Source organism: Mauremys reevesii, linkage group 2 (genome assembly GCF_016161935.1).
Source record: "Mauremys reevesii isolate NIE-2019 linkage group 2, ASM1616193v1, whole genome shotgun sequence".
Taxonomy (NCBI): domain Eukaryota; kingdom Metazoa; phylum Chordata; order Testudines; family Geoemydidae; genus Mauremys; species Mauremys reevesii.
In genome coordinates, this window is record NC_052624.1 from 230714445 (window position 1) to 230739859 (window position 25415).

Here is a 25415-nt window from a genome sequence, read left to right on the forward strand (position 1 = left end):
GTTCATCTGACTCTCTCCCATCAAGACTGAAAATTCTTTTCAATTAAAAACTCATCTCCACAGATGGTACTGGCATTAAGAGCACCCCATCTTGTCTACAACAACAAATATTGAGATATTTCAGGAATTACCCTATAAATCACTGGACATGGAATGGTCTGCGGGATTTCAAATAAAAAAAAAAAAGCAAGCAGAAGTTGAGATGATGAGAATTTGGCCCATGTGGTTTATTGTCTCTTGGACGTATCAGTTTCATCACTGTGTCTGGCCGATTTAATTGCACATTAAGGTGAAATATAGTGAAAAATTTAACCAGGCTATTAACTGTAAATATGTTATCCAAAACATTAGGATCACAAAGGTGATAATAGAAATGGTTTAAACTCAGGGAAAATGCTCTGTTAAAGGGGATTAAAAAGACCATTTATTGAATAGGATAGATTTCTTCCAAGCCCCTGTGTGCAGAAAGCATGCAATGCGTGAATAATTCATCTAGAAATTCTATCGTGAAGTTGTATCAGTTTCCACAGTAAAACCTGGCTGTGGAGGAGGAAAATACATCAACATCTGTGACAGGCCCTATGAAGAGACAGTTGCAAAGCCTTTCAGGCACCAGGAGCAAAGCAAAATATAATAAATTCACCAAGTGTCAAATTTGTGTTGGCTGAATAATGACACCATATGTCTGGGTTGCTGTGTCACCGCAGGCTGCACCAAAGAACGCCCCCGCCCCAAATCTCCCATTCCCACCCCCCACTGCTAAAAAAAAATCCTTATAGCTTTATAAAACAGGGAATGGGGAAAGTGCACTGGCTACTGTTTTTCCACTCAAAGCAGATAGAGATCCCTTGATAAATATGCTTGGGTCAGTCTTCTCTTTTAAATCAAATCTGAATCAATATCCTTATCTCCATCCCAAGCTAGGTGAGAAGTTCACTTTTCACGCAAAATTTAACTTCTCTCATTCATGGTCCTATGAAATGAAGAGTTGCACGTCTAATGCCCTAAATGATATTTACAGGCTGATTGCTGGGAGGATGAAACTAAGTTTAAAACTGCACTGTGGCAGGCAGCAAAGTATCACTCTCCTAAGTGGGATGAACAGTCTTATTTGTGATTTTATCTCCTGGGTGATGAAGCTCAATAGTCTGCCACAGTGCTTGGACCCCAGAAGAAGGTGCTGAATAAATTGGATCTCTGACCCTACTGGCAATGGCAAGATAAATACAAAGGGAGCAAGGGGAAAAAATCAGTAAGTAATAAGGAGGAGGTGGGCTCTGCTCTATTGCAAAAAACAAGGACAAAAAAAGGAGAGAACTTCAAAACGTTTCATTAAAATAATCTGTTACATATTAAACTAAAGGGTGTAATCAATCAATCCACCCCAAGCACTTGTCTCAGTTCCTTGGAAAAGTGCCTTAACTCCATTTAAGTTCCATTTCAAACTATAACTTCTTCTATAAGCTGCCAGTTTTCATTCCACTGTGGAAATCTCTGTTTTCTGATCAAAGAAGATCCTCCTTTATTGTTGTGCTTGTTCAGTCTGTGTCCTTCTCCCAAGCTGATGCTCTTTGTAACTCAGCACTTCCTGAGGCACTGATTGAGACTCTAACATAAATGTCACAGATCCGAGTCTTTGCTGTTCTTACTGAATTTAAGAATTGGGAGGTGGTGTGATAGTATCTACTGAGTCAATAATGAAAGTTAAATCACATCTTACAGCTGGGTTTATTCATCGGTACTGCCGTCTTTTTTTCAGACATCGTATGTTCTGAGAATGCACGTAAAAGGTTTTTCAAGCATTCTGAGAATGATCTGGAGAAAATAAAAAGATAACTGGTAGGTAAGATGTTGTAGAACCAATTATGGTGAAGGAGACTGAGTGATTTGCTGTTAGGAAACTACTAGAAAAGTTGCTACTCATACAGATAAGCAAAAGGGGATCCGTTTAGAATTAAATGATTTAATATCTGGGAAGTTAAGCAACTGTAAATATATGTACCGGTAATAATGATGCAAAGACTAGCAGGATAATATTACTATTCAGCAGAGTTCTATACTCTTGACATTGCACTAATGGAAGAGGGCCCCAAAATCCCTAAATATGCTCAGTCAGAAGAACAGATTGCTGCATAACTAGGCAAAAGAAGAGGAAGAGAGAGAAACATCTAATAGAGCAAGTGATCCCCTCCCTTAGATTGTCCTGGGGCTTTGAGTCTCTTAGTAGTAAGCGTAAAGGGAGGTACGAGATAGGCATGATTAGAGAATTTTAGAAAATTTATAACTTTTCCTTTTTGAGCCAGCCTGGCCTTGCCAAGGGCATAGTTCTTAGCAACATTAGGCTACTTTAAGAGTAATTGGCTGGGTAAAATGCTAAAATTGTATTCTCGCTCATCACGCTCACACAAAGCAATTGCGTGGGCCTGTGTGGTCTGTATTGCAAAGGGAACAGTCAGATTCTTGCCTGGCTCATTTTAATTATCTCTGCTCCACGACTCTGGAGAGAGAGTTGGTTAACTCTGTACCCCTGCTACAGTCAATCATTGTCCCTTCCCACATAAAACTGACCACATATTTGAGTGGGAAGGCTTAAAACTTGCTTTCTGTGAGCACTTGCATGAATAAGACTTGACTGCTCAAATGTGCATAGAAAGTAGGCACAGAATAGGTTGGGAGCACTGCAGAAGTGAATTCAAGTGAAGGCCTGTGGTAAAAAGTTTCAAGCTCTAACACTGACAGATCTCATACTTGATCCCAAAAGGATACGTAGGTAGCAGGACTGGCAGAGCAACAGCAGGGCTGCGGGAAAAAAGCCCCAACTTCTCACAACTGACGGAATCACTCATCCAGCCCTACCTGCTTCTTTCCAATCATCCTTCCTTGTACTCTTTTTTCTTAGCTCCTGCCTCACTTTCTGTGGTCTCTTCCTTCCCTTTCTCCTCCAGTGCTTCTATTCCAACAAACAAAAATATGAAGATAACATGACATATGCAAGCCATCTCTCTAATCTCACTGCTTGTATATTTTATCCCACTCCCCCCACCCCCTTCATCTTTTTTATTTGGATAGTAAGCCCGTCAAAGCAGGGATAACATCTTCTGTGGGGTCTCTGACACCACGCTACAAATATTGAATAAATAAGAACAGCTGAAAGAAAAAGCAATAATGTCAGACGCGTAACAAGCTGTTCAAGGAGCAGAAATCAAGTGGGTCTTTCCCCCTCTCAAGTACAATACTGCTGTTTCAGTCTTTGAATGTGTTTATGACAATCCAGCCAGCACAAGGGAACCTAGTGCTTTATGGAAGACTAGAAGTAGTCAGAGATTTATGGGGAAATGAATCTGTGAAAGTGAACTTTACCCCCGAAACAGAGCACCCTTTGATGCATTAATCTCAAGGAAAGAGCAGCAGAAGGGGTTTTAGTTGCTGATTAAGCTCCCCCTTCTGTAATAATGGGAGATGGTGAGAGAAGCCTGTGTGGCAGTTGCTTTAAAGGTCTTAGAAATCTCTTTGAAGGAAAAAGCAGGCAGGGAAAGGGGGGTGAGCTGAAAAAATGTCACAGGATAATCTAACAGACGAACTCTTCTATATTTTTTAAACAGATATAATGGGGATGGGGTTCAGACTACAATAACATGTGGAGCTGTACTCTTTTTGATTGTTTCTGAATTTATGTGGTTGAATGCTCAACAAAAAAACTTGGGACTTTCACTGAATTAAGGGCACACCTGCATGAAGAAGCTATATTTTCCACAAACATTTTTACTGTTCTTCTTCAGATAGATTTCACAGAAAAACTCAGGAGACTTCTTGTTTTGCATTTAAAATGCACTGGTATGTGAAAAGCCACTGCTGCATGCAATTTTTTGAGCACAAGATTTTATGCAAAAGTGATTCATTTTCTTTATTGAGTTGTGTGCACATGGGAAAATCCACCAGCATACATCACATTGGCCCATTACACTGCTCTACATCCAAAATGCTTCTGAAATAAATGTAGTCAAACTTTACTAATTCTGGGTCACTGAGAACGAAAATCATGCTTAAAATTGTTGATTGGCTCTAGTTTTCAAGTTATGCTATTGGGTCAGTATATACAACCCTTGACTTGGGAATAGCGGAGGATAAGTGAGTTATAAAGGGAAGCGATCTCAATTTAAACCAGAAATGACTAAAATACATCTTTGACTGGATCTATGAATAAATCTATGACTGGGTTTGGACAGTACTTGCTTTTTAGGCAAAACAATGAATGATGCAATCTGAAGCTGGTATTGCATCATACATGATATGAATTGCATCATGTTATTCCTAGAAGTCATGGATGATGCAATCATAACAAAGCTTACATCACTCTGCTGAACAAATTGCCCTATATCAGCTCTAGAAATCATACAGTGTCGTGCTCTCTTATTTGTCAGTGTTTGATTTTGCAAAGGGACACATTTCTGTTTAGCCAAAGTGAGCAGAGATGCCTCGTACTTGTGTGAACAGTGCAGATAACTTCTGCTATGTTTGTGGTGAAGTGACTTTTGCATCACAAAAGCGCAGTATAACCACTATGGTTAAAAAAGCCTATCACCTTTATTTTGGCTGCAAAATTGGAGATCAGGACAAGAGGTGAGCCCCACACATATGCTGCAACACTTGTGCAACAAATCTTCGCCAGTGGTTGAACAGGAAAAGGAAATCTATGCCTTTTGCAGTGCCAATGATTTGGAGAGAGCCAACAGATCATACCAGCAATTGTTACTTCTGCATGGTGCCTCCAGTTGGGAAAGGTGTGTCAAAGAAGAAAAAGTGGACTGTGCATTATCCAAACATTCCATCAGCTATACGCCTAGTACCCCACGGAGAAGGACTGCCGGTTCCTGATGCCCCAGAATCATTCTCACTTGAGTCGGAAGAGGATGAAACTTCTGGTCCTGAACCATCAATGTCACAGGACCCACATTTTCTCCCATCCTCCTCCTCTGAACCACACCTCATAACACAAGGTGAACTGAATGACCTTGTCAGGGATTTGGAACTACCCAAGAGTAAGGCAGAGCTGTTGGGCTCCAGACTACAGCAGTGGAATCTCCTGGCAGGTGATGTTAGGGTTTCCATGTTCCGTGACCGTCAAAAGGATCTTGTCCCATTCTTCTTCATGGAAGGTGATCTTGTAGCCTGCAACAACATCGATGGTGTGATGGCAGCCCTCAACATCGTTCACGATCCAGATGAGTGGAGACTGTTCATTGATTCATCAAAGACAAGTCTTAAAGCTGTTTTACTGCATAATGGCAATGTTTTGCCATCAATTCCAGTTGGTCATGCAGTCCATATGAAGGAAACCTATGACAACATGAAACAACTTTTGAGGTGCATAAACTATGACCAACATCAGTGGCAGCTTTGTGGCGATTTGAAGGTTGTTGCTCTCTTGCTTGGTCTGCAGACTGGATACACAAAGTACTGCTGTTTTCTCTGCGAATGGGATAGTCGTGCAAGAGATTCCCACTACATCAAGAAAGATTGGCCACTCCGACAGTCATTGGAGCCTGGGAGGAAAAGTGTTCAGCATCCACCACTTGTTGAATCAAGGAAGATTTTGTTACCACCCTTACACATCAAGCTGGGTCTGATGAAGAACTTTGTCAAGGCCATTGACAAAACACAAGCAGCTTTCAAGTACCTCCGTGGAAAATTTCCAAGGTTAAGTGAAGCTAAGATAAAGGAAGGTGTCTTTGTTGGTCCTAAGATTTGTGAACTTCTTCGAGATGATGCATTTGACCATGCACTGCGTGGCAAGGAAAAGACGGCATGGAAAGCCTTCCAGTTAGTGGCAATAAATTTTCTCGGAAACAACAAGGCAGACAACTACAGGTTGTTGGTGGAAAACCTCCTCAAGGCATACAAAAGCCTTGGTTGCAACATGCCACTAAAGATACATTTTTTGCACTCTCATCTAGATTTTTTTCCACCGAACTGCGGAGCAGTGAGCGACGAGCATGGCGAGCGATTTCACCAGGACATTGCAACAATGGAGAAACGCTATCAGGGCAAATGGAGCCCATCAATGTTTGCAGATTATTGCTGGACAGTGACAAGAGAAGCTCCATTTAATGAATACAAGAGACAAGCCAAGAAGCGCCGAGCAGACACTGAATAGGACTAAACTATGTACATAATAGTTTTTTGCCGTTTGTTTCATAATAAATTTTATTTATATAACCCTTTTGCTGATTTTTAAAGTGTTACATAAACAGGACAGGTGAAATATTATCATGTAAAGCAACCATAAACACATGAAAAGACCTAGGTTTACAATTTATGATTAAAACTCTACTATCTACACAATATACATAGACATTAAATGTAAAAACTTAAATATCTTAGAAACAGTAGCCAATCAGTTGTTTTAATTGTCATATTTGAATTCAGCACATCAAAATACATAATAAATAGCACATTTTAACTCTGAAGCAGACGACTTCTCAAAAATTGTAGACCAGTGTTATCTGAGGCGCTACCTATGGTAGGAGAGAGAAGCTGGTTAACCACTTTTCTATTGCCTATCTGACCTTGTGGAATACATTAGATGCAGCAGTAGTTTTCTGGGAAGTGTGTATAAATACATTCTGCTAGGTGCTGCAGTTGCAATACTGTCTCCTTTTCTTTCTGTCCAAGTTCCCCACACACCCTCAAAACTAATCCAGTCGGCCCTTATACATAGGCATCGAAGCTACAATTGAATTGTTAATTTCAATGTGGCTTTGTGAGGGCACAGTTGCCTTCCCCTATAGATTTAATTGCAGAATTGAGGCCTTTTTGTTAGTGGTTTGACAGCCCGGCCATATGTCTGTTGTGAGGTGAACGGTCTGTCCTACACACATACCCTGGTCAACAAATAAAAACACCAGTATGATGAATGTCAACATTTTTGTCAGTTTAGCAAAAAAGATTATGGGTGAATGTAATGAAGTGTATTATACAGTCATCTCAAATGCAGCAAAATTCATCATTTCCCCAGCTGTATAAATCAGGGGGTTAAATAAGTCAGTAGTTTAGGGGTGTGAAGAGCTAAATCCACAAACAGAGACAGTAGGCGTTTAATGTCACAGACAATTCTCTGGGTGCCATGTTCCACTTATAAAATGGTGTGCTTGGAATCTGAGAATTTTAAAAAATGCAGCCAGTTTCCAGACTTTGTATTAATAAAAAAATTATCACAGTAATGACTGTTTCTGGCTCCTAATAAAATGAGCCAAAATGCCCTTTCAAGTCCACGGTGTAACTTAGCCAGTCAGGGAAGAACCAGACACTATAACATGTGACCTTAACTTTGTGATCAGTCCCAATGATCCCAGTTAAGCACCATTGAAGTTTTACTGATATCCAGAGAGCGGACACAGAGAAAAACTGGATTTCTTTAAGAGGATTTTCACAGATGCAAAATATTCCATGGAGAGGCAATACATTTTCACAAAAGCTCTGTGTACTATTAAAAAAAACCAAAACAATTAAGACACCTGAGTGATTTTGACTCTGCTATGAATAGTTTACAAAGCCGTACCTGAATGACTTAGTCTGTTATTTTTTCCCTTTATTATGTTATGTCACTCAAAAGCAGAAAGAAAGTCAGTGATGGCTGGTCCTGAAATGTCTGTGTATTCACAAAGCATGTCACCAGTTAGTTTACAAAGCAAATTTCCAGTCTGCTGAGCAGAGACACTAAATCAGATCTTTCACATCTCTAACTGCTATTTGATCATTCAGTCTACTTTACAATAAAGCAGTGTACATATATTTAATGTATATTTATTATTATTAATTAAAATATAAATTAAAAATTCCAACACAATTTTCCTCCTGAAGTAAAAGGAGAAAAAGAAAGAACCCCCACATGTTACAGGTGCTAGCCCTGTTGATCACTGCATTTCTGGTAGGGCTCTGCTACTATGCTGAGGAGTGTTGTAAATTAATCTGAATAGACCAGAACAGAAGACTGTTCTCTCCATTTTCCCATTCAGTCTTGTTTTCAATGTATCCAGCAACTGGATTACAATTACTTTTCTTGGCGATCTATTCCGCAGCCTATTAGTTCTCTCTGTTAGGATATTCCCTTCAGTATTCTGCCAACATTTTCCCATTTGTAATTCCATACAATTTTCCTCCTAGTTCTATTCACTTGTATTACCCCATATTATAATTCTTCTTCTTGATGTTTATACCCTTTTTCATCTAGATCCTCACATGGCTCCATCACTGTAGTTTCTGGTGCTTCCCACTAGTAAAAAATAACAACAACGAACAAGTGTAGACTTGAGTATTAGTTAGTTGTCACTTAGCCAAGCTAAATGGTGTATATTCAGATCTTGTAATCTTTTCTCATAAATCAGTCCCACCAGCCCTGTGATTATTTTTGTTGCTCTTCTCTGAACTATCTCCAGTTTGTCAATATTTTTCTGGCAATGACTTGCTCAGAACTCAGCACAATATTTCACATGTGATTGTAGCAGGGCTGAGTAGAGCAGGGTTATTACCTTCATGCTTTTTGAGGTGATGCCTCTGTCTGAAAGCACAAAGCCTGGGATAATGAAACTTTGCACCTCTGAAGGAAGGTAGCTATTTATCACACACCAGCAGACATATAGCCATGCAAACCACCGCACTATTAAAAAACAAATCTGGGGATACCATAAAATCTTATAGTTGATAAAAATCTTCATATGGGAGTCACGCAGTATCTGATGTCCTAGTAAATCTAAAAAATAATACCCAAACCATTATCCTTCTGAGCAGTCTTTCTACTTAATATATTGATTGCACTATCAAAGAAACTTAAATACCTTTCAAGGACCTTTTTTAATTAGAATTTTCTTTCCTTGTCTTAAAAAAACCATTTTCAATCTTTGATGAAGGGTTGCCCTCTGTTTTACCTGTAGTGATAGCAGCAAACCTGTGTGGACCAGAAAACACCCTGAGGCATCAAACCTGCAGTCTCAAAAACCACTAACAAGTCTATTTCTCTCTCATACACCCCCTCCACCCTGCAAGTTATTTAAACTAATGCCAGAAACATAAAGATGATGAGCTACCTCATAAACTCTTGGCTTCCCTTGCTTACCCTGAAGTCACAAGTCCATTGTTTAACTGTTTGTTTGAAGCCTGGGAAAAATATATCAAAGTCTTCTATGTTGCCAGAACTTTGCACACCTAGACACTGGCACTGTGACAGAAAACCCAGACAAGAGAAAAGATGTCTAGGTTTTAATATCACACTATCCCCTGAGCTCTTGTCAAGGACTTGAAAGGTAAGCTGTGTAAAGGTAATGATTACAAAGTCTCTCACAAAAATTGAGAGTCTGTGACACTAGCCTATTCTCACTGACTTGAAGACCAGCAGCTTCAGATAACATGTCACCATTTATCATAGAAAGTGGAAATGGAAGAGACCTACTATGTCAACTACTCCACTCCCTTGCCAATGCAGTATTGTGCCTTACTGTTTATTGCTGTTCCACAGCTGAGAGGTAGCAGAATTGGGGGGCTTTGCAGTGTATCAGTTTTACATTGGCAGAGATATTGTGATAGCGAGTCAGGGCATTTTCTAGTGTGATATATTTCTTTGTAAATGTAAAACGTACCCAGGCCCTTTTCATCTTGAACAGAGGTGATAAAAACAGCAGCAAAACTGGACAGCAACCTTCCCACTAGTGGTTATCTCAGCCCGATACCATTGTCCTGTAGCCAGTGAGCAGCTCCCTTGATCTCGCTCTCAACATACTGTCCATTTCTGAATCCTACTTGTCCACATACTTTCACAGAGGAATCCCTCAGCCCAAACCACCAGCCTTTGACCATGTGGAGCGTACTGTACTCAATATTAAGCATGGATTAGTTCAGGTAAGCCTGAATATCAACAATTCTTTCATCTAGCTGCAACACAAAGGGAACTCTGAGAACAATCTGATGATAATCAATGTCTACTGGAGGCAGCTTCTTTGCAACAGAAACATCCTAGTTCCTGTATCCTTTTTCAGTCATGGCCACATATTACCCAATACAAAATTCTCCTCTAGCTTGGCTAAGGTTGTTGTAACCCCAAATATCCAGTTCTTTTAAAGCTATGGCATAAGCTTAATGCTTTATATTTCAATGAACCTGGTACAGTCTGGTGATTACCTGTATCCATCATTCACTTGGTTTTCCAATTTATTGTACTAATTGCATCTTTAAATTCCAGGTTTTCCCATTGGAAAACCTTTACAGTGGTATATTGAGAAACACAATATTCCAGGGTGACTGGAACTGCCAACTGAGTTTCCAATCTCATATTATTTAATATCAGGATTCTCCACTGGAGCAGTCTAACTGATCTGGGGTTCACTCTAGCAACCCTGCCTCCACTGTCTTAGCAGTAGAAATGGGAACATTTGTTCTTCTGTACACCTTAGGGGCTGAACTGAGGGCTCTCTCTATGGGCACACTCCTCCATTTGAACGGTCAATTCCTTGTTCTCCTGATTAGGTCCTTCCAACAAGACCAGCTGGACAAATTATCAGCATCTCTATGCTTTTCCCTAGGTCTGCGTCTGACTATGACATCACGTACCACAGTTTCTTCAACCACCTGGACAACTGCTCCTCAGGTATTCTTGAATTTAAAGACCCATTGTAAAAATGAATGCTTCATCCTGAGCACAACTGTGTTGTATAGATAGAGTGAGAATGGTCTGTAGATTTCATTACTTCCAAATGGTCCTTCCTGGTGGTGCAATAATTTTTTCTCAACAGAATTTAGACTTTTCCTGCATTCAGTGACCACTCTTTCAAGTCCTTCACATTCTTGTTCCAGTACGACCCCATTCTGTACATACTAACAGCTGGATCTAATAAAAAAGGGGTTTTGAAACATGGGAAGGCTGAGACTGAAGTGATCAGAAGGGATTTTTAACTCTACCAATTCCAAATGATTTTCAGTGATCGAAGAAATGGTTTTCCTTTCACCCAACCCATGCAACTGTTTTGCTTATATTGGCTAACCTAGAAATGAAACTTCTATACTAGGAAGAAAGCCCTGCAAAACTCTGCATGCTTGTGTGCATCTGGGAAGTCAGTCAGTTCTGTACCACTTCAATTTTCCTTTTGTCAGTGGAAATTCCCTCCTTGCTAATTGTGCACCTGGGGTAGGTTACCTCTTTCTAAAACAGCTCACATTTCTTTGGATTCAGTTTCAAACTGGCATACTAAGGTTATCACAGACCATCTGTAAATACATCAGTTCACATTGGAAAGTTTTAAGCATGTACCAAGTTATCAACCAGGAGAACAGGCATGCCATGCAGTACCCTCTCAAAGGTAGCAGGGGCATTACTGAAGCCAGAAGCCAGTAGCTGAAATGACAGGAGCTATTGATCTGTTGTAATATCAATCTTCTCCCTATCTTTTGGATTCACTTCTGTGTGCTAAGAGTCACTGTGAGACCTGGTGTGGAAAAATCAATATGAATTCAATCTGCTGCAGCATCCAGTGTAATATCTATTCAGAACGAAGGATAAAAATTCTTTGAATCAACTATGTATAAATTGTCTACAATCCAGCTAGATTTAGTGTTGCTATCTCTTTTCTTAACCAGAACTACGAGTGAGACTGAAAGACTGGCTGAAAGCTCAGTTATATCTTCCCAATACATTTTTTCAATGCCCTGTAAAGTTTCTTCTTGAAATTGTTAAGCTGTAAGATGCCTGTCTGACACTGGGCGATGCCAGCCTAAGAATCCAGTTCTGCACCAACGCAGAAAACCGTTGTATATTTTATCCCGTTGCATTCGGAGAATTGTTTCCAATTCCTCATTGGAAAGATTTTCATTCCTTTCTATTGCTCTTCAATTAATTCTTCAGCAACTCCAGTAAAACTCTGGGAGCTCCTGATCACCCCTTTATCTTGTAATGTTTATCCTATATCAGCAGTTACTGGAATTAGTGGTTCACATTTTGCCACTCTGTCCCCTGCTTTACCATTTGCTGTTTGTCAGGGATAGTCCGCAAGTGAACATGAAGCTGCTCCTACTTCATGCCTATAAGAACAGTAGCAGTTAAAATTCTATCCAGATTCTCTGTTCAAAGTAGGTCTCAGCCATTACTTCATTCCCTTATTGGGAAGTTACTGTACATGTGGTTGCAATGATGCTTACATCTCCTGAGGGAAGGACAACTTGCTCACCACAAATCAGTTGCCAACAAAGCATTTGTTTCACATGGGCCACATCTTTAAAGAGAATTTCCACAGGCTGGATTTGCAAAATGCTTTTACTAGCAGGTTACACAGTTATTAGCCATACTGAAATCCAAGTTGATTATGAATTCATCCATTCTCTTTGCTATGCAAACCACTTGGGCAATTGCTAGGGGCCCAATTCCTAAACTCAGTTTTCCCTTATCACTGTCTCCACTTGACATCAGTTGCATCCTCCTGCATCTTCAGCAAATCCAGTCTAATAACTGTCACATTTAAGTCAGCGTCCATAATTCCTGTGCACTTCACAATCTCTATTACACATTTAGCACTGAAATGCATAAGTGGATAATGGATAGTTATTGCCTCACTGCAAGGCAATGTCAAGGCTATTTGGGTGCCTTAACTGTACCTTTCTATATCTGAACATATTAAGATTTCTTTTAAGTTTAGACTTAAGCTATACAAACCCAGGTAATTGAGTTAGTTTTGGGGCATGATTAGGACACTGCCAAAATGCATTTTACCCTTATATTACTGATCATATATATAGATATATATATGAACTAAACTCCACTTTAATGTAGACTTTGTTTTGTTTTGTTTACTGCCACGCACGCAGAAGGAATGTCTCTCTGTCTCAACATTACTAGGGAGAGCTCTATCAGTTTCCTTCTTCACACTTCACTTTTCCTCTCTTAGAACTAAATATCTTGAACAAATGGTTTATAATGCTTAAATAACATTACATATGTGCAAATTTAATGCTGCATTGATTGACTAGCAGTATAGATGCAGTCCAGAAGTATTTAACATCAGGTTCAGAAGAAGCAATAAACAAAAATGATTGAAGGATCTTTCGTGGCTAGGGAATTTGTTTGCACTGGCTGCGTTAATAGCTTACAGCGACTGAGCTAGAACAAAACCACTTCATCCCCGAGACAACAGACATTTTGAGATACGCCCTGGAAACAAATCAAGGATTTTTGTGGGGAGACTCACTCATGTGGTCCCATGGAGGAAGAGGACTTGTAGGAAATGTCTTTGAAATCAACATTTATGAATCACTAATGGCTATAAAAATTGTCTGCAGATGTTTAAAATGCCCCTTCAGTTTTGAATGCCAAAAAAAGGTAAACCAAGGGTGGAAATGCAATAGATGGGAAATGATGTTATGCAAGATTGATCAGTCTTATGTACATATAGAAGAAGCTTTTTGCATTAATTTTCTATTAACTATGCAGTATATTCTTGCTGATTCTGCCTTTGCACTTTCAGATGCAGACATACTCAGTGATGAGCTGCCAGAATCTTAACAACTGGTTCCCTATAAAAAGTTCTGATTTAAGGGTTGTGCCACAGTATGTATTTTTTGTACCAATAGGGTTACCATACATCCATATTTTCCCAGGAAGATTTTTTAAAATTTAAAAATTCCTCCCGGACGGCGATTTAAGAACCAAATGCCTGACATGTCTGGGAAAATATGGCTGTATGTTAACCCCACCTAAAGTTCTTTTTTAAAAAGATGGGCCTGAACTAGAAATGAGCTTCGTTTTACATGTGTGGGTCCCTGCCACTCCCTGGGGGTGTGCTAGGGTGACCAGATGTCCCGATTTTATAGGGGCAGTCCCGATTTTTGAGTCTTTTTCTTATATAGGATCCTATTACTCCCCACCCCCATCCCGATTTTTCACACTTGCTCTCTGGTCACCCTAGGGTGTGCACATGTGTGGGTCCCAGCTGCTCCCTGCCCCCCTCATTGAACTAGGTGTGCAAGGTTACTGCCCTGGGCACCAGTGGATGTGGGGCCGGCTGCAGACAGGGGCGTGCGGCAGGGCTAGCTGGAGGCAGGGGTGCGGGGCTGGCTGTGGGCAGGGTAGGGGGTGCGGAGCTGGCTGGAGACAGGAGGGTGCAGGGTTGGCTGGAGACAGGGGGTGTGGGGCTGGCTGGAGGTAGGGGCTGGCTGGAGGCGGGGCAGGGGGGTGCGGGGCTGGCTGGAGCAGGGGTGTATGGGGCTGGCTAGCTTTGGGCAGGGCCACAGGGGAGTGCGTCAGGAGTTCATTGGAGACAGAGGAGTGCAGGGCTGGCTGGCTTCAGGCAGGGGGGTGCAGCAGGGGCTGGCTGCAGGCAGGGCAGGGGGTGCGGCAGCGGCTGGCTGTGGGCAGGGGGTGCGGGGCTGGCTGCAGGCAGGGGGTGCAGGGCTGGCTGGAGACAGGGGCTGGCTGGGGGCAGGATGGCAGGTACTCACGGGGAGGGCAGCTTGGAGCAGCCCGAGCAGCAGGACGCAGCCCAGGCCCAGCAGAGCAGCTGGGGACCCACCAGGCAGCAGCGGGAGCCCCAGGGCCGGGCGAGCAGCAGCAGCAACAGGGCTGCCAACATGGCTCCTGCAGTGCAGTGCCCCCGGCAGCTGGAGGAGGAATTACATCACTTACCGGCTGGAGCCCATCAAAGCCACAGCGCCCCCTCGCAGGGAAGCAGGTTAACAACTGGTTCTAAAACTGCTTCAAAATTTAACAACTCGTTCGTGTGAACCAGTGCGAACCGGCTCCAGCTCACCACTGGACATACTGTCCTGAACCAGAAGCTAATTTGGTTTGACACGTATCACTGCTTTTGCTCATAGAAGTGATCAACAAAAAACACCAGAAACAAGGAAGTACTGTGAACATGAAGAAATCCAGAAAGTCTGAAATAATTGAAAAAAACAAAAAAAACGTTTCTCACTGGTCCAAAGTCCTGTACTTTGGAATGCAGAAATAACTATTTATACAGTGGTATAACAAGGTTATAAAGTAATAACCAAGGAAAAAATCTCTGTCAGACCTATAGGATTTCTTCTTTCACTTTAAGCTGTCCTTCATTTTCCTTTGTTACTCTTAACATCTCTCCCACTTGCTGAATCTTTGCCTGAGCTTTTAGTCTTTTTATTCCAGTTAGGTTTTTACCCTGTGCCCATCACTAGGATATCTTCTTCAATATTCTTTTTCAGAGCCTACCCAATTGTACCATTCTCAGCTCCAGATTTTTCCTATACCGTTACACAACTCCCAAACATCTTTCTTTGCTACTTCCTTTGACCACTCCTGCTACTGTGCCTTTTTCCATGCTGCCCCTTAAGCTTGGGAAAAACCTCCCTGATTAATGTACACTGCAACTCCTCCTTCAAATCACTTCTTACAACTCATCTGTTATACAAAACCAATGACAGTGATGACACCTGCCACTTACTGCTTGTGCAATGTACTGTACCTGTCTATTCCATTAAACTGCAAAGTCTTGGTCTGGTTTGTGGGTCAGACCATCAGAAGTGGCCCCTTTGCACCTAGCAAAGCTCAGGAAGAGGGCTGTAAGCCACCTCTGCAATCCTGGAGAGAATGATCTGGTCATAAGGTGAAACTCTGAGCTGGCCATCTGCTAATGATTTCCAAGAGACTGTTACAACAGCCAGGGATCAGAAAGGCTGATGGAACAGCTTTGTAACCACACTCGAACAACACTGGAAGAGCCTTGGGAAGCAGGCTAAGACTGAGAGAATCTTTGGTTAGCTGGTTACATTGGCTTTGGGCTGCTGGAGCAGTGCATAATAGCTGCACCACGAGCCAAAATCTGCTCCTTTGTCTTCTGTTTATTATATCAACTTGTCATGAAGTGCCATGTAGAAATATAGTGCTGTTCAAATAATAAATAATATTTCACAGGCCATTGTTCCCCACTGCAAACTAGCTCTGTGGACAAAAGTTTAGTGTCACTGGTTAATAACTTGGACAAATACTAGCAAACATACGGAATTTTCAACAATACTGCTTCAGGTGGCTCTGCTTTATCTTTGCTTTGTCTCAGCTTTCTAGGTTATATATTTGGGAGGTAGAAATTCAGCCTGAGGTCTCAGGTTCAGTTCAAGAATTAAACAGCCTTCAAAGGAGTCTTTTTCATAATAATGGCATCAAGAGTGAGGGTATTCTGCTTTCAAAGTAATGAAACATTTGCTTTCTGTGATACAAAATAGGATGGAAGAGAGACAAATGTTTCCTTCGTGTTGATGTTGTATGGATGGTTGGTACATCTGAAAATAAGAGCTGGTTGTGAAATAATTCACTGAGGTTAAGTAAGTGATGAAACAGTATGATGTACGAGCTTAAGCAAATTGTTCAGGCATGTGTACATAATGCTTCAGATGTGTCATAAGGGCATCCAGGAATCTGGATCTCTTACTGAATAAAAAAAATATGGTGTGTATTACTAAACCACTCCCTTGGGCTTCCATAACAAAGGCAATGCTTCAAGTCTCTCATTTTCACTTGGGCCACTGATGGGGGGGGGGGGGGGGAATGAGGGAGTTAAGCTAAGTATTTCCTGTCCTTGATTATTTTTAGAAAACTGAGGTACTGTATATACATCTGTGGAAACTGCTGTATCTATACAAAGCATTTTATTTCTGGCATCTGTAACACTGTCGTCAGAGAAGTGAAGACAGGGGGTCAAAGCAGGTGATCTCAGAGAGCCTTCCTTCGGGTGCTAAGTGAGAACAAAAGAGGGCAAAGGGCAATACTGGAGGCCAGCTGATGACTGACTCAGAGAATAGGAACACAGACACAAGTCCGTTTTCACCTTGGCATCCACTCCTGTTAAGCTTAAAGCTCTAACTGCCTTGACTTTATTTTAAAATTACCTTAATAATAAGGGATAAATGATGATAATTTCAAGTTTTCTTCACTTGGACTTTAATCCATCTTATTATCTCAATGTCCCAATGCTGAAATGTCAGACACAACATGGATACAAGATGAACGGCATAGGAATAAACAATAATACAGGATAAACCGTATGGGAACTAATTCCTTTAGCATAAATAATATTGTTTGCTAACTCCGTTTTATTATTCAGCATTTCTAGAGAAAAATCATTTACAATGCTGGAACTGAAACAAATGTCTGAGACAGAAGTAGCTAGAGGTCTAAAGTGAGGGATGTCTCTTGTAACGAAGGACAGCTGCTTTTGTTTCAACTGACAGCTGTTCCCCTCACCCCCCACACACCCACACAACTGCAGAAATACAGAGTCCTGCAACATATGGGTAAGGGGATGTGTGGGCATTGCTCACTGAATGTTTTACCTCACTGTTTTTAAATAGGTTCCCATCCAATACCTTCAGAAGACCTGAGAGATCTTTTCCTGCCTCAGGAGTCTTCATTGCTCAGGTCACCTTTCACCTGCACCCTATCATCAACATTAAAATAATCTATCTGAAACAGTATCATCCCACATGAGATCCCAAGGGCTGAGGCTGTCCTAGCTCTAAACACCTATTTAAACAACTCATGTTTTACTCTTTAGCTCACTTGTTGGTTTACTCTGCCTTTGCAAGGAGGGAGCCAAAATGAGCTTAGCCACCTGTCTGTCTGTTTTGGTTGAACAACATATCCTAGTTCTTATTTCCTTCTTCACAGTTGCTTCCCCTCAGGATATATGTCTGTTGTTCAAACCACTGCTGATATGAGCAGGGATTTCATGCAAAACTAAATTATTTCCCCTTCATTTTACAAACTCCCCCCCCCCCCCCGCATTCCCAATTCTGAAACCTTTGCTCATGTAAGTAGTATTGTTGATATCCTGTATTTGCATGAACAAGTATTGCATGTTAAGTTCTTTGACAGAAATATCTTCATGTCGGTTCCTCATCCCCTCTAATTATGGTTTTTCCTCTTCCTAACATTGCTGCCAGTTCCTTAGAAGTTCCTTGTGCTGCCATCAGGTGTAAGCACCACACTGCTGCTTTAACCAAATACTGCTCTATATCCCAACAAAATATATTGCAAAGTGATTTTCCTGCTATGCAAGGAGCAAGGTAAATCATTCCTTAACTCTCAGCATTGCTAAATTATTTGAGATTGGCAAGGGATCACAGAAAAACTGGAAACAAAATTATAATCACTGTGCCTCCAGTTTCCATAGCTCTGGCCAGAAAGAATTTCTCTCCCAGACCCTATCCCATTTCATCTAGTTTCCTTTGCCTTATGCTTTTTACCTTCCTGTCTTTTTCATAGTTAATTTCTCTCACTTGTCCCTGAATCATTTGCACAATCTCCACTTTGGTTCTCTCTTCAGATTGTTGCCCCCATGTTAATTACACTAAATGCATCAAATTCTGAATGAATAACATTTGGAACAAAAGTTTTACAGTAAAAGAAACAAAAGCAGGAATGTTTAGCTAGGCATTAACATTCTGATCATACAGGTCTAAATCTTTACACTTGCAGGTATGGATGTCAGTTCCTAAATCCATATTTTGGCATCTAACTAAAAGTGGCCTATTCTTTGGCATCCACAACTTCCACTGAAGTATTTAGGTGCTTAACTTTGGGCATTCAGCTTTAAAACCTTCTTTAACTGCAATGGTTACACATTTATGGTAGTGACCAGCTTCCACAGATGATCAGATTCCCTTGCCTAAAAGGAAACATTGCTAGAAGAACAATAACTTTAAAAATCCCTTTTTTAAACTTTAACATAGAATGGCTCAGGTCACAGGAAGAAAGAGCAGAAAGAATTTCATTGATTTACATAGAGTGTGGCTTGACACAGTCTTCAAGAAGGCTAACCAGGCTAAACCTGATTCTGGTCTCCTTTACATCAGTGTAAATCAGGTTTATCTCCAATAATGTCCATGGAGTTACAGCAATACAAAAACTGTGGGAGATCAAAATCAGGCCTTCTGTCCCCAGCGGGAGTGAGGATATATTAGATTTGTTTTTATTGTCTCTCTCTTTCTTTCAACTGCACATTATGTTATTTATCTACACAGAACCTTTATTTCACCACAGAAGTTTTTACACAGATCATGAAACTTGCAATCGTCTCTTCCCTTTGATCATGTGATTCAACAATGTGGAAAATAATAGAGTGAAGTATATGTGACAGACTGGGGGTATGTTTAGGTCAAATAAGAGAACCTCATATTATTTGGAGAACATCATTTTGTGATTGCAACCTTCAGTTTGCAACTTTCATTTTGTCATGTAACAACCACGTTGGTTTAAGACTCCCAGCTGGTGGTGAAAACTAGTCTAATTCTGCCAAATCTAATTCTACTATTCTGGATACTGTGTGATCATATTGGTGTGTCAGACACCTCCTAGAGAGAGGTGCCATCAAGAGCCATGAGAGGGCCATCAATGATGAATTACTCTTTCCTACAGGAGCAATGGCTTTTCTATCGGCAGGGCCAGTGATTTTGACTCTCTATACACAGAAGCTGATAGTGGGAGGATGGGGATCTGGGTCTGGGAACTACCACCTCCCAACCAAAGCATGGGGCAGAAATGGGACAGAGATTGTTTTTAAAAGGTGGCTGTTTTTCTACGCAAGGAGCCATTCCATCACATCTTGTAAACAGAACTTGCTGGAGATATCACATATAGAAGAAACTCTGACTCACTCTATGATGGTGTTCAAAACCAGGACTTACAAACGGGGTGAGATCAGACTGAGAGGGTCGCATTCAGGATTTTCTTGTTTTCCACAGAAACTTTCTTGTGCTTTTTTAAAAGTAAAGTGTCTATGGCTAAGAATTTCCTTGACTGAGTCTGTGTTCCTTCCTTTATTGCCATGTTGTCCCTGGAGGGTTTAACTAGAAACCAGAGGTTCTCACAGCAATGTAGACTCTGGGGGAATTCAACCAAGGGCTCAGGAAAGCTGTGGCACTGGTTCTGTGATTTAGGCTGCTGGACTGCAGGGTCCCATTGCCTAAGAAGGGTGTCAGCCATGGGCTCTGCACCTGGGAGCATGCTTGAGAGACCCAGAGCTAGAAATAGTGACCAGACATTACCCAGACCCAGGGGACTTAGAAGCACATGGGATTCAGTAGCTGGATCCAATTATGATAGATGAGTGTGAGCCCAGAGAGAGGGACTGGGCCAGATTATGACATATACATCAGTAAACTGATTTCTTTATCTAATAATACAGTCTGGTTTGGCCTTAATCCTGCAAAGATTTATGTACATGTTCAACAGTACTCGTGAGCAGTCCCACTGAAGTTTAAGTCTTCACATGCTGAAGTCTTTGCACCATTGAGGCCTGTAGTCCCGTTGATTCTATTCCACGAGTAATTACTGTGACTCTTCAGTCAAGATTCATAAGCATTTTTCTCAACTGTATATTTCTGGGGTTCCAGCTCAATTCTACAAATTGTCTGTGGGCTGAAACATGACATAAACAGAGACATGATTCCAACCTCGGAAACATATCCATAGATACATATTTTCACTTATTTTGTAAAGTTACTTGATTCTCTTTGGCACATTTACTTAGTGACTAATTGTATAAGATAAACAGTGTTATGGGCTCAGATATCTGGGATCGGAATCAAGTTTTCAAGACGTTTACAAAGGTTTATTCTCTTCTCCTTAGTGTACTTGTCTTGGAATGTGAATGGCAATAACAGGCAATAATGTGTACAGTATTGTGCTTTTTGTCTGAAGAGTAACACTATTATCCCATTTTACAGATGGGTAGCTGCAGAAAGAAGAAGGGAAGGCCCAGACTTCCAAAAGTTACCAGTAATTATGCATGTTTTTTCAAAAAAAGCCAAACAAGCAGACAGCAATGTTACTGGGCTGATTTCACAGGTGCTGAGCATCACAACATCAGCTGAAGTCAATGGGAGCTGCAGGTGGTCAGCATTTCCGAAAATCTGGCCATAGGTGAGTTAAGTTTCACACCCAAAAACTGCAGCACCCAACATCAAAGGCCATTTTTAAAAAATAGGGCACTAGGCAATTTGCTCAAGCTAACACAGTCAGTCAGTGACTGAGAGGAACACAAATCCAGGCCTTCTGACTCACAGCCCATGCTGCCCAGACATGCTTTTTGTTCTGGGTAAATCTCAAAAGTGCCTTCATTCTTTAAAGCTACAATTTGAGGCAATTGATCCATAATGTGAACTAATTGCTTTTTCTGAGGTGACTTGAAAAATCAAATTATACAGGAACAATGAAGTCCTAATGTTTTAGTGACAGGTTGCTGTGCATGTTCAATCACTTTGTATTTTGAACATTTCCAAAGGATTTTAGTACAGAGACATGTACACACACAGCCCCTACACTGATCTTAGCAATGCCAAATGTCTCACAATACACTTAATTAAGGTGTCTGTTGGTCAACCTTTATGTGACAAGGATTCAAAAGGAGCTGTTTGAGACTAATTAATAAGTAATCCCCATTCTAAAGGGTACACAGAAATTTAGGAAATTAGGATGGGAAGAACTATTGGTCCATCTAATCCACCCTTTGCCTTTTCTTAGGACAGCCATTCACCAGACATATCCAGAAATGTTCTCAGCACTCAGCTGTTAATTTCCTTGCTGTTTGTATATTCATCTTTTGTCAGACTATTCCATATCCTAATTACTCTTTAAGTGAAAAATCTCTTACTAATATCCAGTCTGAATGACTTTCTCATTTCTAGCTTCAGTTCACAATGAAAACAAGTCAATTCCCTTCTTACAGTGTGGCCCCTGTATATACAGTATTTCTTACCAGTAAGTCACCTGGCCAGCGTCTTTTTTTCAGACTAAAAATATTCAGACTCTTTCCCAAGCAGTGGCTATATTACAGCCACTGGCAATGGCAATTTAGGATATCCCCTAAAATCTATGGGTTTAAATTTGGGTTTTTTTGCCCTTCCTCTATTTTAATATGAAATATCCCTGTAAGGTATAAGAAGAGTCATTCAGATGTATCAATAAGGTTAACGAATAAACTTTCTTGCTTTTGGGCAAAGTTTCATAGAAAACTCACAAAACCCTGTACACCAAGCCAGGACTGTCCAAGACTTTGTAGTCAATGACACTAAATATATTTTTACCATTGTTTTTCTTAGACCAGCATCACAATTATTTGGATAATCAAGAGATATCCAATAGCTGCCTGTATGGTTAGGGTTTTGTACTACCATTTGAAAGAGCATGAGTTTGTTTCCTGGAACTAGTCTCTCTCTCTCTCTCTGAACCTGCAGGGACGGGAGGTGGAATCTGCTCAAATTATTTACTTTCCTTTATAATTGATAAAGAGCTTCCCTTTGCAATTAAATTATGTGTATATGAAATTCCCACATTACATTGCTGTCTCTGTAAACAGCCCAATACAGTTTGCTTTAGTGAAAGGAAAATTGTCTTTTCAGTGCCTTCTAAAGGAAAAAAAAGTCAGTCATTTTCATCATACTGCAGTTTAGGATATTTTTAAAGTATAGAGTTTAAAGAAGTAGGAATATTAAAAACTTGAGAAAAATATGCAATATCTGAAGAGAAGAAAGGACTGACTTACCATATCTCTACTAGCAGGCTGAATCACTTGTCAACACTTCTCCATTGTTCTGTGCTGAAGTGAAGAATAAGTAAGTTAACTCCAGTAACATATTGAAATGTCCATTTAATCTGTTTCCTTGGGACACTTAGTGGTTAAATTGTTTAAGCTGGTGTTGCAGATTGCCTTATTTTGATTACAGTACCTCTAGGTGCTCAGAAACAGGGCTCCATTGTGATAGGTGCTGTACAAACACATAGGTAGACATGGTCCCTGCTCCTAAGAGCATACATGCCAATTTTAATTAAATTATAAGTATTTTACTACAGTGTGCTGTGCCAGCAAGAGTTTTAGCTTTGTCATCCAGGTTTTGTATAGCATCAATAGACCTCTTGAGTAAAGTCATAGCTGCATTTTTGTTACAGTATTTATGACTTGTATGACAACAGTTATAAGCTGTTGGGCAGATTCACCAGCCAATATAATGAAAATAAAGCCCTGACTTTCAAGTTCAGTTCTTCACCCCTTTCCTCAGAACTAGTTTTACTAATAAACAGAAGATGTAAAAGTCTTACACAGAAATTACTCAAGATGCTGGGTAACAGATTCTTGTCCCGCTTCCATAAGCTGGAGAGGGAGAAAAGACATCTTTCCCTGTAAGTAGCCATTTCTGGCTATCCCCTAATCTTGCCTTTGCTTGACATTTTACCTTAAGTTCATTGACTGCCAATGAGCTTAAGCTACTAAACACATTTGTAGACTAGCCTGGACATTTCCCATATGCTTGTTCCAGGCTACAAACTTCCATTCTTAACTCTAGACTGATTCCTAGGTATAAACATATGCTAAGCCTCCAACTAGGTCCCAGTGGAGAGTCTTTCCTCAACTTGCCAAAACTGAGACAAGAGCCTTTAGAGAGTCTCCAGCAGAAAGTCACTTGAGATTTAGTTAGGTGACCCTTCATTATAATGCACCATGTCTGCAGACTATTACTCCCAGCAGCTTCTGGTGTGAAGGGCCCAAGTTCCATTACAGGAACATTGGGATACATGTCTGTACTCCAAGGTCCAGTGCATTTTTACAGTAATTTAAATATTTTAAAAGATATATCCAGGGCTTTCAACATTTTGACATGCATGAGTTGATGTGATGGCAAAATAGTGGAATAAATTTAATTTAAAATGTTTACAGCTGACAAGTAAAACCCTTGTTCAGAGCTGCAGAAGAGGCCAATAGAGAATGAAGCTTCAGTGAGACTTAAATGCTTTGCTGAACAGGAATTGGCTTAATCTCATGCATAAGTGTTCTCATGAACTGGGACCCTAATAACTTGCAATGTCTTTATCTGCAGACTGTCACTAGAAGAAATAATGAGAAATAAATTGAGGCGGGCAGTAACATAAAGTGAATGATAGAAATACTTGTAAGCCGCTGACACTTGCCTATCAATGTTAAAACCTACCAATAAGAATAAACGCCACCACAGTTTAGTCTTTACAACTATGTAACAGGCTCATATTGCTGGTGTGGAACTGGTTTCTACTGCTGTGGGAGGTAATGCTATGTGTCAGCTGATAACATAACATAGAAGTTGGAGGTGGATCTGATTGTAACAATTTTGTTAGTGAACATATTTTGTTACTCAATAAATATAAAGTAAGGAAATTTGCAGTGTAAACTAGATTATAATTTGTTGTCCTATGACAGTGGTTCTCAAGCTTTTGTACTGATGACCCCTTTCACATAGCAAGTCTCTTAGTGCAACCCCACTTATAAATTAAAAACACTTTTAAATATATTTAACACTATTATAAATGCTGAAGGCAAAGTGGGGTTTGGGGTGGAGGCTGACAGCTCGTGACTCCCACATGTAATAACATTCTGACCCCCCCCCCCCCACAACGGGTCCCAACCCCCAGTTTGAGAGCCCCTGTCCTACGAGAAGGGGATTACAAGAAATGAAAGAATCCTATACACTTTCAACTCAGTTTTTCTGATATGGGTCTAAACTTTAAAGTACAGATGAGAAGCCACTTTTCCTTAAGGGGTATTCAGATGGGGGGTTAGGAGGAACTGGCTTAGGCCCATCTCTACCTTGCTGGAGGCTCTTAAAACTCAACAGAACACTTCCAAAAATGCACCTTTGTTTTTCAAGAACACTGGCTTAAGTTCTACAACCCTTATTCTCGCCAACGATCCTTACATAATGAATCCCACTGAAATCAATGGGAATACTTGTATGAGTCATTTTTTTTGTATGAGCAAGACTGGACTTTTTATTTGACAAGGTAACTAGTCCTTAATAAGGGTTTATTGCTATACCTACACTATTGAACCTATAGTGCAAAAATATCATACCACTAGGTTTATACATATGTGTGAGATTCTGAATGTGCTAGGAGAACTTTATGACAAAATCTGTGCTTTGGACTGCACAGGAGGGGATTCCCTGCCCCATCAGTTTGAGTGACTTACAGAACAAACCCAAACCAAAGTTTTCTCCTTTCTCCTGTAAACAGATAACGCAATCAAAACTTTGCCTTCTCAGATCACCTGCACTGGAAGTCCACCATCCTCATCCTTCTCCTCCTGTTGAGGGTAGAATTACTCCTAGCTACCCTTTCCTTCTTCCTCTTTCCATGGTCATTGGGCTTTGTATTTAATGAGCCCCCAGCTGTATTTCTTCTCCATTCATTTAACCCATATTGAGCTGGTTCTCTACCTGACAGACCTGATCATTAAACAGGGGTGTGGCACTACTTGCATGACCCCAATCAAGTAGTCTCAGGGTTTTCCAGGCCCCTAACTGTGTAATACATAGTAGGTTTGATATAGATGTTCTTTGTAACTGTATATAGTATTCTCTTCATTATAGCAAAATGTCTCATT

General features: G+C 40.6%; 1 long non-coding RNA gene across 1 annotated transcript; it reads right to left on the bottom strand.

Annotated features, from left to right (window-relative positions):
• Positions 1-1498: 1498 nt before the first annotated feature.
• On the bottom strand, positions 1499-25175 carry LOC120398309. Its single transcript, XR_005594308.1, has 4 exons — positions 25080-25175; positions 22548-22601; positions 2857-2950; positions 1499-1815 (listed from the first exon to the last, which is right to left on the bottom strand). It is a non-coding gene; the product is annotated as an uncharacterized LOC120398309 (long non-coding RNA).
• Between the last annotated feature and the right edge of the window lie 240 nt (positions 25176-25415).